Genomic DNA, 18126 nt, shown 5'->3' on the forward strand with positions numbered 1-18126 from the left:
TTGCCTGTTATTCTCTTCAGGCGAGATTCAAGTTGGAAGCAACTACCTTATCATTTAAATACCTTGTGCTGTACAGTCTAAACCATGGGCAATATCCAGCAGCGAGATCATATTTAGGCAATAAAAATCATTTGAATACAATTACTAAAGCAAGTGAGCATCGGCACCTTTATCTAAATGACCAAATGCTAGAAATTGAAGAGAGAAGCCAGATGTTTTTTTTCTTAAAAAAGGCAAAACAGACAAAGAACACAACAAAGTATTTAGACACACAAAACAGGCTTATAGCTTTTATGTTCCTTGAAATTTTTTTTTGCAACCTAGCCTGTATCTCTGTCTTTTGCTTCTGAAATAATTTGCTGTAGCAAAGTTATTTTTATCTAAATAAAACAATTTCCAGGGGCACCTGGATGGGTCAGTCAGTTAAGTGCCTGACTCTTGGTTTGGACTCAGGTCATATTCTCAGGTTTTGTGGGTTTGAGTCCCACGTGGGGTTCCATGCTGACAGTGCAGAGCCTGCGTGGGATTCTCTCTCTCTCCTTCTCTCTCTCTGCCCCACCCTTGCTCTCTCTCTCTCCTTCTTTCAAAATAAATAAACTTAAACAATATTATTAAAATTATTTTCCAAGTATTATGCCAAAAAACTTGTTTCATCATATTTTCTATAAAATGACACTCTTTTCCTTTATAAAATCTTTGTTCACCTACTTCTTGACTTTCATAGAAGAGTGTAAAGGACCCACAAGCAACAAATAGTAGACATTAAGTTATACTCTAATATAGGCCACTGGTTATACAAGTATAAACATTTTTGTAAATAAACTTCTGTTTAAAACTTTATGATATAGGGCAAAAGGAGAGAATTTCGAATTATAAGGCCAAAATGAAGATATAACATTTTATTAAAATAGTTAGGAAAATCAATAGCTAAAATATTTTTAGTAATCAGAGAAAAAGGAAACCTCAATATGATTTTTGTTAGCTAATTTGCTGGGATATTTTGACTATAAATGAAATAAGTGGAAGTCAATACAAAACATAGTTATTTTATTCTCAAATCAAAATATACTGCATGGAGAAGGTACTTCTGAAATACTTTTTTTTTTTTGCATTGTAGGTGAACATTTTTTAATACTTAAAAAGAAATGCATCGTATGTGGAACCTGATTAGCAACAGAGAGGATCAGACCATCCTGATAATATTCATAAGTAGATCATTCCAGAAAAAGATGATGGCTGTTTTGAAGATGTCCAAATTTTCCTTGATGTGAATTCAAGCAATGGGTGTTCAGCATGAAAAATTATAGTGACTGTTGAAAAAGTATAGCAAGGAATCTGTATACGTCATCATTGACACCAAGGAAGATCTTGTTAAGTATGCCAGCTACTGCCATGGAGACTCTGGGATGCATATTCTGGGGCAGGATTTATTTTTCACGTTTATTTAATTTTGAGGGACAGAGAAAGACAGAGCATGAGCAGGAGAGGGTCAGAGAGAAAGGGAGACACAAAATCTGAAGCGGCCTCCAGGCTCTGAGCTGTCAGCACAGAGCTTGACAGGGGCTCAAACTCACAGAGATCATGAGCCAAGTCAGAAGCTTAACCATCTGAGCCACCCAGGTGCCCCTGGGGCAGGATTTTTAACTTATGTGTCAGATACATTTGTACCACCTAGTTCTGATAGAAATCACATCTTCTACAGTAATACTGCATACCACATAATTCTATTCCTGGGCCTACTAAATAGGTCTGATGGTGCCTTGCATGTGCCTCTGACCCATGTGCTGGCAACCCATAAGTGCAAAGTTAACCTGATGTGTCCTGCCTTGGATAGGTAGGCCAAAAAGTTTTCTCTTTGATACCTAAATTAAGATATCTCAAAATAATAAACAATTTGTAAAGGATGCTATAGCTAGAGAGAGGTAAGAATAACAGCCATGAGATAACATTAGGAATTCATAATGAAAAAACACACATTTTTACATATCCAGGGACACAATAATGGAGACTGTGGCTTTCAAAAGAGTGAAAGACTCTCAGAGAAACTAGACCATTCCTAAAGTATATAAATTGAAGCCTTACGTGTCTTAAAATTAATCTCCCTTTCACATTTTAAAGGCAATGTGAAAATCTGTTTCTTTTATATAAAAACCCTAAGTAGAGCAAGAGTTCATGACCCAGAAAACATGGTGGGGGGGGGGGTGGCAAAAAGTAATATAAATGATGAGGCTCTTGGGGATATAACAAAGAAAGGAGCCAAGTACACAAAAAGGCAGAGATATCCAGTCCCTAAACTTCTAGGGAATGACATGCTTATGGGGCCCATAGGCCAAAAACAAATCAGAGTTTATATATGTATTTTTATTTATTTATTTTTTATTTAAAAATGTTAATGTTTATTTTTGAGAGAGAGAGAAAGAGACAGAGTACGAGTGGGGGAGAAGTGGAGGGCAGAGAAAGAAGGAGACACAGAATCCTAAGCAGGCTTCAGATTCCAAGATGTCAGCACAGAGTCTGACACAGTGCTTGAACTCAAAAACCACAAGATCATGACCTGAGCCAAAGTCAGATGCTTAACTGACTGAGCCACCCACATGACCCCTATTTATTTATTTATTTATTTAGTTAGTTAGTTAGTTAGTTAGTTATGTTTATTTATTTATTTTGAGAGAGAGAGAGAGAGAGCAGGGGAGGGGCAAAGACAGAGAGAGACAGAGAATCCCAACCAGGCTCTGTATTGTCAGTGCAGAGCCCCATGTGGGGCTCAAACCTATGAACCTATCAGATCATGGCCTGAGCCAAAATCAGGAGCCGGGCGCTCAACCGAATGAGCCATGCAGGAGCCCCAAATCAGGGTTTAGAATGGAAATAAGGGCAAGATTACTTTGATATAAATCTCAGAATCATTTTATTTGTTTACTTACCTAGGCCCTTACCCTCCAAAGTCTAGGAATTAAATACATGCTGAAAAATGGAGCTGAATCCACCATCAGGTTTGTAAGTTGTGCACAACTGGCTGCATAAATTGTGGGGACTCAACTGAAAATGAAAATGTAAGGCCCATTTTCACAATAGCATTAGGAATTTCTGAAGGACAACAGCAGCACCCTGAACCAAGACATGGACCCTTCTCACCCAGGCTCTATGCAATTGCAAACACTCATGCAGCGGGCCTTGAAGGGGCAGGCCAGTCACATCAGTTTACCTTGGATAAATCACTTTCCTAGGATATCACTTAGGTGTGCCCAGGCTTCCTAACACAATATCTTTGTTGTAATTATGAGGTGACCTTAGATCTAGGAACACTTGCTTTCTTTGCTTATCAGGTATCTCCTTTCTAACTCAAGAAGAGACACAATATAGGGTAATATCCAGGATATTCTTATTAACAGACTCAGAATTCTATTCATCAGGTTTCATAAAGTTCTATTAAACTCACCTAAATAAGAGCCTGAGATGAACTTAAGAGAGAACATGATCAAAGTAAAATGTTGTGGGGCGCCTGGGTGGCTCGGTCGGTTAAACGTCCGACTTCAGCTCAGGTCACGATCTCACGGTCCATGAGTTCGAGCCCGGCGTCCGGCTCTGTGCTGACAGCTCAGAGCCTGGAGCCTGTTTCAGATTCTGTGTCTCCCTCTCTCTCTGCCCCTCCCCTGTTCATGCTCTGTCTCTCTCTGTCTCAAAAACAAATAAATGTTAAAAAAAAAATTAAAAACAAACAAACAAACAAAAAAAACAAAGTAAAATGTTGTTATTGCACTTGAGGAAAAAAGTTTGAATTTCCCTCAGGTATTTATTGGCTAGGGAAAACGTTCCACTAATTTTGTGAAAATACACTTATTACGTCATTACTCCTGCTTCAAAGTTAAGCCCCAAATCACTTATATATGGATTAAATATTTGTGAATAAATGATCCTATAACTTGCTAAGTCTAGCTCTTAGACAAAACTTAATTTCCACTTAGGATATCTTCCATCTATGTGAATCATAGGCTCCACCATATTTGATTTCTTAGGTTCAAGTGGAATATTAATGTATTAATGTATATTGTCTCATGGCAATTCTTTGAAAAGAGAGTTTTTGTTTGTTTGTTTGTTTGAGAGAGAGAGAGAGAACGCCAGCGGGGGAGAGGGACAGAGGGAGAGAGAAAAATCTTAAGCAGGCTCCATGCTCAGCAGGCAGCCCAATGCAGGGGTCAATCTCATCACAGTGAAATCATGACCTGAGCCAAAATCAAGAGTCAGATGCTTAACCAACTGAGCCACCCAGGTGACTCTGAGGAGAGAGTTTTTTAATTGACAATCTTTATTGATTCCTCAGAACTGCATTGTCATTTTCCATGCCTTGTCCCTTAGGAATGAAAACTGTCTTAGACGGAGATACCTAGAAAACCTGACACAAAACCTAATTGGTAACTCTCTGTTAAGGGCTGGAATCCTAGGAAATTGGGGTGAGAAAAAAAAAAAGGAAGTGAAGCTGGTAAGAAGGGGAACAAAATACAAAGTGGTACAAGGTCTACACAGCTTCACCAGAAACACTAAACCGATTGTTTATTCCCTGGGGATATCTCCAAAGAGGAAGGACAGGGATTTAAGTACATGGTATCCCCCTTCTTACTGGTCAAATATTAGCCCAAGATACATGAATTAATATATATTTCCTTATAGTTACACTCTCTTTTGAGTAGCCACTGAGCATGTCTCAGAACATGGTGCTTCATCTGGGCTCAGGTGCAGAGAGAAAAGTCAGAGTCCTACAGAGCTAAGAGCAAATCTAGGAAGGTGAATAAATCAGGTATGAAACTTCAAGGTTACCTTAGCCTGAGAGTCATTGTTTAGGGAGGGGATACACTATACTTCAGCCATTTTTCTTTGTAGGCAAAGTAACCTTTTTACCTATAACCTGAGAGTAATATAATTGGCAGTAAATGTATTTTACCATGAATATACTTGAGTCAGTTTTAATTTATTCATTTAACAAGATCCTTTTGACTTTCTACTGGGTGCACTGGATTATAAAAGTGACATAAATGTGAATAAGTCATGGTCTCTACTCCAAATTTTACCTAATCTGTCTTAGAATTGCTGCTCAGAGATTCACAGGTACAAATTTACCCTTAGTCAGACTGGAGCTTTATAACAGAATGGAAGGTGGAGGGGACAGGATATGTGTGTGTGTAGGGGAACTGACAATTTTATTATTTCATTATGTTTTTTTTTTTTCTTGCTTGCTTCTATTGTAAAAAAGTTCTGGAAGGCATATTCATTGAACTTTAGAGGCTAAGGAGAGCTATGCTAACTAACATAAATTTCAAATAATAAACAACATCATGTTTTGATATTACTTGAAACCAAATCTTTCATCAAGGATTCAGGGATTATCTGGTCAGGATTTACTTTTTTAATATAAATTCTAGAATCAACCCCCTTTCTTACAACTAAGCTGTTTTCAGGCCTTACCACTACTTTTGGATTCTCTTCTAGAAGCTTTGATAAAGGGTCTATTCAGCATTGAGAATCATAGTTACAGGTGCTATTTGTACTGAATTTAGATTGTGACTGCTGGGGTAGCTACTCTTTATTGTTATGCATAGTTTAAGCATCACTATTAGATTATTAGTGCACTTGGCATAAAAAGCAGACCCCTTTTGATGAAATACTGAACTCTATTTACCTGTAGAGAAGTTTTATAAGGTGAGTATACTTACAGTATTAATTTCCTTTGTGCTATTAAAACTAACCACAAATTTGGGTTAAAAAAGCATACATTTATTATTTTACAATTTTAGTGATTTAAGTCCAAAATCACCCTCATTGGACTAAAGTTATAATGTCAACAGCCTCACTTCCTCTGAAGGTTTCAATGAGAATCTGTTTTCCTCACTTTTCCAGGGTGGATGCTGTTCTCATTCCTTGGCTTTTGGCCCCATATCACATGGCCTTTTCCCTCTCTGCTTCTGTTGTCAGATGGTCTATTTTGCTTTTGACCCTCCTTTCTCCTCTTATAAGGACCCCTGGGAATACATTGGTCGAACCTTAAGCAGATCAACCAGGATAATCTCCCAATCTCAAGATTTTTCATTTATCCATATCTACTAAGTCCCTTTCTGCCATATAAGATAAAATATTCACAGGTTCTAGGGATTAGAATATGGGTATCTTTGGGGCCTTTACTTAGTTCACCATATTAACCAAATTCAGAACCATAAATAACTCCCAAGATTTACTGTAAGGCAACAATAAATCCTTCTTGCATCTGATTTAAGTGGCAGAGTATCAGCTATTTTCCTATAACTTCCATTTGTGTTCTGAGTAGTAAGTAGTCAGCTCTTATCAGACTTCCCTTTCACACATCAATGAACTTGTGGCTCTGAACATCTCGTTTATTGGATTCATTAGCTGAAAGAGAATCGATAAAACAATCTGTAGAGTATGCTTCACTAATGGGCAAACACAGTTAGTTCTGTCATGGAATATTCTTAAACTGAGAATTATATATGTAATTATAAACCTCTAGTTCTTTGAACATATAAATATAAATAACTAAATCTCCAAAATGCAATCCCACTAAATTGGAATCATAATTCATTCTCATATATCCTATCTCTTACCCATCTTTTGATCTTTCTGTCTTTTAGCTCCCCTTTCTTGCATCCATTATCTTTTCTTTAATAAGCAAAATGAAATTCCTCCTCTACATTGCCTATGATATTAACCATTCAATTTAACTGAAATTTCATCCCAGTGTCTCTTGCATTCCAAATGTCACTCACCCTATGGATCTCTTCTGTTTCACTCCAGTGCAATGAATTTTGTGGTTTACCACTATAAACCCTGGACCAAAATACTAACTTGAAGACTTCTTCTTTCTGTTTATCTATAGTCCTTAGCTTAGCAATTTCAGGCCACAATCATATGCCTTCAGTGCAGTTCCTGGGACTGAAGGACATTTGTCTTCTTTGGCTGCAAGAGACCTTTCAGTTTATCTCCTGTTCACTACAAGATTTTTAGGCCTTGTTTGAAAGACAAAAGTTTATAGCTAATTTCTTAAAAAGTACACCTGTGATGAATCTTATTTTTAGGAATTTAAAATAAAATTTTAACATTCACATTTTTTAAATGGCTCTCTCGTGTGTTCTGAGTATCATGGACCATAAGTGTTGAGGAGACAAGATGGGGTGACAAAGTGTTGTTCTTGGCAGTGTAGCATCTCAGCCAAACCTACAGCAACACCGTTGAATAAAAATCTAATAAGAGTCATGCTAGGGAGCAAGAATTTGCTTCCCCCCCCCCCCCCCTGCCAAGGGCCTTCTAATTGGACTAAGAATCAAATTGACTTGAGACAGATAACAGGAGAAAATCAAATCTAATACTGGATTTTGGGGAATCCATACAGTCATGGAAGCTCCAAAGACAGGCAAAATGAAGTCTACATATCATCCTGGACTAAGGAGAAGGGGGTAGGGGTCTGGGACTTCAGAGGGAAGGAATGCACTTCATGGGGCTGTAAGTAGAGCAGATATTTGGTGATTAAATGTTTGCCCTGCCAAACAGATGAGTCACTCCAATAAAATTTATCTCTGGTAATAACTATTTATGGAAGAGACCACCAATTTACAATCTTCTAGGTGGTTAAGAGAAGGGCAAAAATCTTCTCCTGAGCCCACAGGGTCTCAACTGACTTCAGCTCAAAACAGCATACATGCTATAGTGGCACATTTTGGGGACACTTGCTCTGAACATTTTCACATGTTATTTGAAATCTTATATGTTGTTTAAAATTATATTTTCCCAAATGTTTTAAGCCTTATATATTCCAAAATAATTATATTATATTTTAACTTAATGAATCTTATAATAAAGAGCATAGTTACTGAAATATACCATTTTTAACTATTTAGCCAACTCAATGTTTATTTGCCTAAGGAAGCTAAAGTCTTATTAGGTCAAGTATTACTGGCTTTGCCAGTAACATTCTTGAGAATGTCTTCAATGTTGCAAAATGCTTTTTCTATCACTTCTCTTATGAAAGGATAATACCTAAGAAATATCATTAAGGTTTTCTTTGAAGATAAATTCAGTATGTGATTATAAGTCTGGTATGAAATAAGTAATTTTAGACAAACATGTTAAAGAAAAACCCTATTAAGATTAAAGGACTACCATTTCCATACATATCCAAAATTTTCTTAAATTAAGGAAAAGGCAAGCTAATAGTAATAGTAGCAATGATAATACAAAATAATTAGAAGTGGCACAACAAAACTAGTAGTTATTAAACTCTTACCGTGTGCCAGGTTATTCTAAGCACTTTATCTCATTTAATATTATTAAAAGACAGAAAAAAAAAGTGACAGGGGAAAGAAGGAGCAAAGAAGGAAAAGAAACACTCATCAGAGAAGAAGAAACTCTAGTAGACAGGGGATGAGAAAGTGGAATCAACTGGGAAGAAAATGTGAGAAAACACATACATCTTAACGCTTAGTGAAGTTGACGTTCTTTCCTAGATCTTAAAAATGAAAACCAGCTGCCGAGTCTCTGCTACAGCTCTGGAGGCTGAGTATTTTTACAGCACCCTCCCACTCCGCTCACCAGTGTAGCCCTCTGCAGGGAGCTGTTTCCCAAGCCAAACATAGCAAGGAGAAAGTCATCAATTACTCCCCACTCAACTTGCAGAGCCAGAGCCTGCCCTCTTGAATGTGTGTGTAACTCCCTGCAACTTGAATGAAAGTTAGGTGCATATAATCCAGGGCAGAATTTGACCCCAGGAGGTTGAGTGAGAAATGATTGATGGGTTTGAACTCCAGTAGTTCTTCCTGCACTAATGGACTTCAATAGGGTCCAAACGAGCCCCTGGAGGTTTTGGTTCCTATTTTCTCCCATCTCGGCCACTTTGTGCAACACTTCTCCCTCTCTCTCTCTCTCGTGTTTACAATTCCTCAAAGTTCTAGTCAATTGAGTTGTTCAATTGGCTGTTTATAAAGGACCCATTTATTCTTAATTACTAAAGACAATTTTTTTTAGCAATTCAGAAAATTTAAAAAAAAGTATTTTATGGGCTGTACAGTAGGCGGTACTCAATGAATAGAGGATAAGAGTATTGCAAGTCAACAAATAGAGTTATAAATATCCCCCTGTGATCAGGAGTTGTGTTCTTTATTGAAGTATCATGTAAAAGTAAAACAAAAAGAAACAAAAACAAACAAAAAAACTCAACATAAATGGTATTTAAAACATTTGCTAAGGGATCTAGAAGTGGCAAAGTAACTGCTATTGTTTTTATTAATACAGAGCATATTTTCCTAAACTTGTAACAGACATCATTTTAAAAAGAACTATCTTTGACACATTTTACATTTATAGTTTGATTAAGATCTCTCTTCCTCACTAACCAGTATGCTCCATGGGGGCATGAATTTTGTCTGTTTGTGCTTACCAGTGGGCTATCTGGTACTTATTTCTGGTATTTATTTCTAGTATTTATTCCTGAGACATAGAAAGCATTCATTTTTAAATATTAAATTAACCAGTGGATAATGTATTATTTCAAAATCTACTACACATGAACCAATTGCTGCCAGACTTTTTTTCATTAATTTAGAGAGCCAACTGAAATCACTTCATCATTTGGAGACAGATGACATTCTGGGAAAACACTATATATCTGAAGTCATTAGTTAAATAAGGACAAGAGATAAATCTATTTCTTCTCTAAATGATAGCCCTTCTTTCAGGCAAAGATTCTTTTATATAAGCTGGAGTAAACTACCAGAAGCCTGGTCAAGGTATGGCAATCTGTTCTAATTAATGAAGTCCAAAATCATTAGATGTGTCAGGGTTTAACACTTCAAAAAGAAAATAAATTGTGTTCCTTTATCTTTGAAATATTAATACAGTTTCAGAGCATGAAATGCTTGCATGGCTTATAGCAATACAGAGGCATGGGGCAATTCTATGAATGGCCTGCAAGTAGTGACCACACTATTTTAAATGTGTCAGTAAATTGAAGCAAGATTTAAAAATTTGTTTTGCATTTTGTTTTTCCATTGTTTTTATTTTTTCCCAGAGTTAAAACTTTCTACAGGTACCCAAAGGCACAAGGTAAGTGTATTTATTTATTTTATTCCTTTTTTATTCTTTCTAAATTTTGAAAAGTTATATTATCATTGTCTTTCTGACACTGGGCACTCCTCCAGGTATCTCTTTATTCCTCATTACACTTTTGTGCAGGCTCAGTTTCCATAGACACCATGATTGCATACAATATCCCTAGCAACTGTTCTCAGATTTTTTTCTTTAACAAGACAATGTCACCGTTTGCAAATGAAGTTGTGTTCCATTGTTTCAAGAGATGTATAACAGGTGCTTCTTTCTTTTAATTCTAATATTGAAAAATTCAAGAGATGTATTGATTGTGCCAAGTTGCTGCACTTTACTACACTATCCATCCTTTTATTTTTAAATAGCACTTCCAATTTGTAGAGTGTTTTACACAGTATGAACTGCTTTTGAGCTATGCAAATATTAATAAATGTCACTCTCCAATTCACTTACATGGAGCTAGGTTAAGAGTACATCAGCTTTCAAATACAGCAAAAACTGAGACAAATGTTGCAATTCAAGAGCAATGCATACTGAACACCAGAGAAACTCATTGCATAGCAACCTTGAGCCAATTCAGTTTATCTCAATTCAATGTAATCCCACAAATATTTATTGAGTATCTACTTCTGGCAAAGGACTAGGCTTGGCAGTATTGTGTACATAGAAATAAACAAGATATAATTGTTGACCTTAAAATTGTTATTACCCATCAGATTAAACAGTCATGGACACAAATTTAAAATATTAGGCAAATTGTGATCCATTTTGTTACTAAAAATGTTAGGGAAAAATCTGTTTATGATGGCTGACAGGGCTGATAAGAGAATTTCAGTCCCTGCCTGAAGACTTCCCTTCTGGGTTCTTGTTCCCACCCTGCTTGCCTCAGGCCCCAAATTACTACTAATGAGGAATGCGGAAGTAACAGACTATAAATTGTCCCCTCCGTTGCTGCTCTGGGCTCAGATGTCTGGAGGATCATCTCCTCTGAGCCCACTGGTGTAAAATAAACCTTCTGCCTTCCATGATCTCCGAGTGCTGCTTGGTTCTTCTGCCGGGTGATCCAGACCAGTTTCCATAACAAAAATACAAAGGAAATAGTTGTAACAGAGGGGAGTGAGATTAATGCTGAATACAGACATTTTAGAATGATTTATTGGGAAGCTAACATCGGAGCTGTATCTTGAAGGATGGATACAGTTTACACTGACAAAGATGACCCCTGTTAAGGACAAGAAATGCTTTGAATAATAACAATGTGAACATCCACAAGATGGAAGCAATTAAAAGAAAGCAAACAGTAAGGGCAGAGGGGTTAAATGGTGTGACTGTTAGGAGGTGGAAGGCATGGTGTAGGGATGATACACTAACATACGTGGCAAAAAAATATATTTGAGGGATGCCTGGATGGCTCACTCCCTTGGGCGTCCTACTCTTGATCCCGGCTCAGGTCATGATCTCGCGGTGAGCCCTGTGTTAGGTTGTGCACTGTCAGTGCAGAGCCTGCTTGGGATTCTCTCTCTCTCCTCTCTCTCTGTCCCTCTCCACCCCCCTCAGAATAAATAAATAAACTTAAAAAATGTATTTAAAAAAATACATTGAGATGAGATTGTGGTATCTGTAAATGGTATGCAAAACACTTTGGAGAGTCCGTCTGTATATTTTATAAATCTTCCTTAGGAAGAGTTTTATTGAAAGAGTTATAGGTAGATATCTTTATCATGTGTATAAATTTTCTTACTCAGTCTACCAGGTTCATTTAAAACCTAGACTTATATATTTACACACACACAGACACCTGTTAAGATCACTATTATTTAATATTGTATAGGTACTTCTGTAATGATCATGTTCATTTATAAATAAGTATGGCACCCTCATTTCTGTAAAAGTTCTTACATCTCACCTACCTGAAATTTATGAATCTCCAAGTCTTCCTTATGAATCTGTTAAGCACCAATCAATAAAGAAAAAAAGTAGCTAGATAAGAAAAATTTATATCACACAGTCAATGCATGGAATTGTCTATTCCTTTTAACAAGGGCTATTTTCTGCATGTTGCTTGAGCTCAATTCGTTTATTTTATTTTGTTTATTTTTTAAGTTTATTTATTTTACTTACTTATTTAATGTTATTTGTTTATTTATTTATTTATTTATTTATTTATTTTTGAGAGAGAGAGAGAGAGAGAGAGAGAGAGAGAAGACGAGGGACATAAACAGTAGGAACGAGAAAATCCCAAGCAGGCTCTGTTCTGACAGCCCAGAGCCTGATGTGGTCCTCGATCTCACAAACCATGACATCATGACCGGAGCCAAAGTCAAGAGTCAAATATTCAACCGACTAAGGCACCCTGAGCCCGTATTTTATTTTACACAAAGTACTAATATGTGTGACTATTCAGGTCTTCACCCCAAGGAGCAACACATTAACAGAGAAAATAAGAGCTATGTAAAGGGGTTACTCAAGGTGAGTGAGAAGTGGTAGCAGTTGAAAATAAAACTGAAGAATTATACAAATAATTTTGCAAATTCAACTTTGATGGGTAAACTTGTGGCTAGGCAAATAATTGGAATAATTTCTAAATGTCTGATATCATCACAGAATATAATTAATAAATATGTAATTCTTTATATCTCCTAAAGAAATTATATTTCTGTGATTATTAGAAAAATATCTTTTGGTTAGATGCTTAAAAGTAAAAGCATTTAATAGGTACACTTTTGGTTAGATGCTTAAAAGGAAAAGCATTTAATAGGCACAAAGCTAAACAACAGATGTTTAAATCATATCTTGCTTACTTCCAGATAAAAACTGTTTTAATAAATGAACTTAAAAAAAATGGACTATGTGCTTCTATTCATACACACATAATCTAGAAATAGTGCTGTTTTTTTGTTTCAATTTGCTTGAATTTGCCTGGTTTCATTTCACATTGTTTCCCCCAACTACTTATCTCAATATCCAATTTCACCATACACCACATATTTCCAAACTGTGATTAGCATTGTGCTAAAGGCACATAGTGGACTGCAGAAAAATACAAAGTGAATAAGTAAGGGGCTGGATGTTGCCAGCTTCTGCTTTGTGGCATTAGGCAGCGTTCAGATCACTGACTCTATTAAGAGGGAACTACACAGTTGAAATATAAAGCTACTGAGTCTAAATGTGTTTCCTATCTTCCGAGCATTCAGAAGTAAATGATGATAGAAGGAGCTGTTAATATGCAAACCTCATCTATTATGTCCTTCATTTTTACTACTGGAAATATCTGTAACAAAATATAATTGGTTTGATTAGTCTACTTATAGAACTTTTCCAACATCACGGATACAGTCAGTTAGAATACCTCTACAAAGAATATCTCTGTATATAAAGTTCTTTTCTTTTCTTTTCCTATTATAACACATTTTTAGGGAAAAATAGATGACAGACTGTAAGAGAGAGAAACAAATTTTTGTGGTATTAAAATTTTTATTTTACTTCCTTGATTAATATTTTGCAATTTCAATGTATCATATTTTTAGAAAATGCAAATAATTATTTAAAATAAATTTATAGTCACCTTGTATCATCTAAAGTAGGATAGATAGAATAACTTCAGTAATTGGAAGACCATACATATGAATAATATGTGAACTCTAGTGATATTGTTTGCTTATTTATTTTTGTTGAAGTATAATTGGCATATAACTTTATATTATTTCAGGTATACAGCATAATGATTCAATATTTGTATATACTGCAAAATGATCACCACAGTAAGTTAACATCTGTCACCGTACAGAGTTACAGAATTTTTTGTGTTTGATGAGAACTTTAAAGATTTACTGTCGGGCGCCTGGGTGGCTCAGTTGGTTAAGCGTCCGACTTTGGCTCAGGTCATGATCTCGCGGTCTGTGAGTTCGAGCCCCGCGTCGGGCTCTGTGCTGATAGCTCAGAGCCTGGAGCCTGCTTCCGATTCTGTGTCTCCCTCTCTCTCTCTGACCCTCCCCCGTTCATGCTCTGTCTCTCTCTGTCTCAAAAATAAATAAATGTTAAAAAAATAATAATAAAAATTAAAAAAAAAATAATAATAAAGATTTACTCTCTTAGAAACTTTGGAATGTACAATAAAATTTATTAACTATAGTTTCTGTGTACTACATTATATCCCCATGATCTATTTATATTATAACTGGAAATTTGAACCTTTTGACCCCCCTCACCCATCTTACCCACCCCCACACCATCTCTGGAAACCACTACCCTGTTCTCTGTATCTATAAACATGGATTTCTTTTGTTTTGTTTGTTTTTGATTCCATATATAAGTGAGATCATATGGTATTTGTCTTTCTCCGTATGACTTATTTTACTTAGAATGATGCCCTCACATTCCATCCATGTTGTTGCAAATGACAAGATTTCATTCTTTTTGTGGCTGAATAATATTTCATTTTATGTATATATTACATTTTCTTTAGTTATCTATTGAGAGATAGCTTATTTTCATATTTTGGCTATTGTAAATAATGTTGCAATGAACATCGTGCATTTTTTAAATTAAACTTTCATTTTCATTGGACATATATCCAGAAATAGAATTGCTGGATCACATGATAGTTTTATTTTTAATTTTTTAAGGAACCTCTATACTGTTTTCCAGAATGACTATATCAATTTCCATTCCCACCAACATTGCGCTAGGGTTCCTTTTCTCCAAACGCTTATCAACACTTCTTATTTCCTGTCTTTTTGATAGAAGTCATTCTAAAAGATGTGAGGTAATACTTCATTGTGATTTTTATTTGCATTTCCCTGGTGATTAGTGATGCTGGGCATTTTACCATGTACCTGTTGGCCATCTGTATGTCTTTTTTGGATTCTCTAATTTTTAATTGGATTATTTGCTTTTTTGGCTATTGAGTTGTATGAGTTCTTCATTCTTTATATATTTTGGATATTGACCCTTTATTGTATATATGATTTGCAAATTTCTCCCATTCCATAGGTTGCCCTTCCATTTTGGTGATAGTTTCTTTTGCTGTGCAGAAGCTTTTCAGTTTGATGTAGTCTCACTTGTTTATTTTTGCTTTTGTTCCTTTAGCTTATGATGTCAGGTCTAAAAAATCATCACAAAGACCAATTTCTATGTTTTCTTCTAAGAGTTTTATGGTTTCAGATCTTACATTCAAATCTTCAATCCATGTTGAGTTTATTTATTTATTTATTATTTATTTATTTATTTATTTATTTTGTCTGGTGTAAGATCGTGGTCCAGTTTCATTCTTTTGCATTTGGCTGTCCAATTTTATCAGTGCTATTTATTGAAGAGACTGTCCTCTCCCCATTGTGTATTCTTGGCTCCTTTGTTGTATAAAATTGACCATACATACATGAGTTTAATTTGGGTGTTTGTTTGTTTTAAAGTTTTACTTATTTATTTGGGGCAAGGGGGCAGAGAGAGAGGAAGAGAGAGAATTCCAAGCAGGCACCTGGCTGTCAGCATAGAGCCTGATGTGGGGCTTGAACTCATGAACTGTGAGATCATGACCTGAGCCAAAACCAAGTCAGACACTCAACCCACCAAGCTACCCACGTGTCCCCATTTATTTTTTAATCAATACAAAACAGTAGCAAATATTGGCATACAAAAGAAATATCCATGTCAGCCTATACATGACTTATATATATATGTTTTGAATATTCAGCTTATTTAAGTCTGGATCTAAATTTCTACAGGCATGCTTGATATCTAAGAAAATGGATAAAATAAAATTATAAATAACAGAAAAAAGATAAACATATGTAGACCATGATTTCTTTTCCCATTATAGCTAGAACTTCATGATATTAAGTTCTATGTACTTCTTGGCACATGAACCTTCACGCTTTTTGGATCTCTGGTATGATATAGGCCATGACCTTTGCCAAAAATGTGAACAACCTTAAGCAAAGCACACGTTTATTGGAAGTTTGTCCACAAGAACCATGTTTTCTATTTTTTTAATGTTCATTTATTTTTTTTGAGAGACAGAAAGAGAGGGAGTGGGGTAGAGAGAGAGGGTGAGGGAGAATCCCAAGCAGGCCCCATGCTGTCAGCACAGACCCCAACATGGGTCTCAGTCTCACAAACTGTGAGATCATGACTTGAGACAAAATCCAGAGTTGGACGCTTAAATGACCGAGCCACCCAGGTACATCCCATTATTTTTTAATTAAAGTCTACCTGCACGATAACAGCAGTAAGTTCTAAATTTCTGAATTCTGCCCATAGTTTTCTCTAAAGTATATTTGTGCTTTAAGTGAGTGGGTTTAAATGGCATTTGGGTTTCCTGATGATTCTAGCCATGCAGGAACACTTCACAACTGTATTTTGAGAAAGCATGAAACTATATGGCTCACCTTACCCAAAAAATCCTTTACTAATTTCTTTTTGAACTGACAACATGGATGTTATTTGCTTACAGGTGGCATTTGGTACATTAAACAAAAATACATACATCTTCAAGTGTCTCTCTTATGCTGCCACCTCATATAATGAACACTGGACACTGCCACTAAGGGACTAAAAATCTTCAAAGAGTTAGTGATGATGTAATTATCATTTTGATTCATATTTACACCTCAGATAATTTTTCAGTATCCTACACTGCAAATCGAATAAGTAATAGAAGGATTTGTTTGCACAGTGAAAAATGGTAACTACTATCAGTTGAGTCGTCACATCCTAGACATTCTTATAGATGGAGCTTGGGCCCATGAAGGAAGCCTAGGTCCTTGCCCTCAATTATCCTCCCCAGGACCAGTTCTGGATCAACCTCATTTTGTAGCGTTCTTTTCTTTAAAAGAAAAAAAAAATATGGGCCCTAGATATTCTCCCCATTTTGCTTTCCTTTCCCCGATAGCCACTTTCCTCTTTTGTACTTGAGTATCTGACTCCTACCTGGAGGTTCACATGCTGCTAAAGAATAGGAAACAAGATATCTATTTCTCCCTTAATGGCTATCTCTGAAAAATAGAAAATGATCCTTTTGTATTTTAAGAGGGTTTAATGCTGGCAACTAGACGAACATGAAAAATAGTGGATAAAAAGAAATAGTGAATAAAGCAAGAATAACTCGAAGAATTGTTTAGTCCTAGAAATATGGAAAAATAACTAATTTATCATTTCTGATTTTTACTTAGATTTATTTTAAATGAACTTAGTTATTATAAGCCCTGTCTCTTAGAACCTTGTCTGTATTTATACACTTAAAGCAACATTTTACGCAGATCAGGTGCTCATTAAATAGTTGCTTAATAGCTAAATGAAGATCTGCATAAGTGACTTGCCTTCTCATAGCCCTTGCCTTCCTCTCCTATCTATAAAGCCAGGTTTGTTCTTTTGGAATCAGCATACTGAAACATATCTAAAAATATATATTTTCTTTCCTTTAAGGCTCATGCTGAATATAAATCTGTGTAATTTTATCATTTGTCCATTTATCTTTGCAACATTTTGCTTTCTTAAAAGGTTTTGACTGACCATTATTTTAAAACCTACCTCTACTTTGAGACACAGCATTATTTTTTTCCTGTTGTTTCAAATAAATCTTTTATAATCTGTGTTCTTTAGAATATTAGATGCAAGTTATGTTTTATGAAAAGGGATTTTATGGCCTGGTCATGAACAATGCTACAAAAATCCTACAATAAACGAGCCTGTTTAATTAGGTTTAAACTAGTTCATTACTATATTCGACCAAAGACAACTTTTTCCCCACAAACCCAATATTCTATTCTAATTAAAGCATTGCTTCACAAGATACACATTCTTTTACCCTGTTCTCAGGGAATATGAAGAATATTTCACAAAAAATCACATACTGCACATACTTTGATGGACAAGTTTATTCACAACTTATAAGCTATATCAAAACTGTCTCTACTTTTTCCCACATCCCCAATCTTCTGAGGACCTCCAATTCTGAGTTCATTTGCAGAACAGAGATGAAGGCCACACTCTAACTCTACAAATGATTCAAGCCACCTATATCAGGTC

Source organism: Panthera pardus, unplaced genomic scaffold (genome assembly GCF_024362965.1).
Source record: "Panthera pardus isolate Hobbes unplaced genomic scaffold, ASM2436296v1 HiC_scaffold_13, whole genome shotgun sequence".
In the NCBI taxonomy this organism is placed as follows: Eukaryota; Metazoa; Chordata; class Mammalia; order Carnivora; family Felidae; genus Panthera; species Panthera pardus.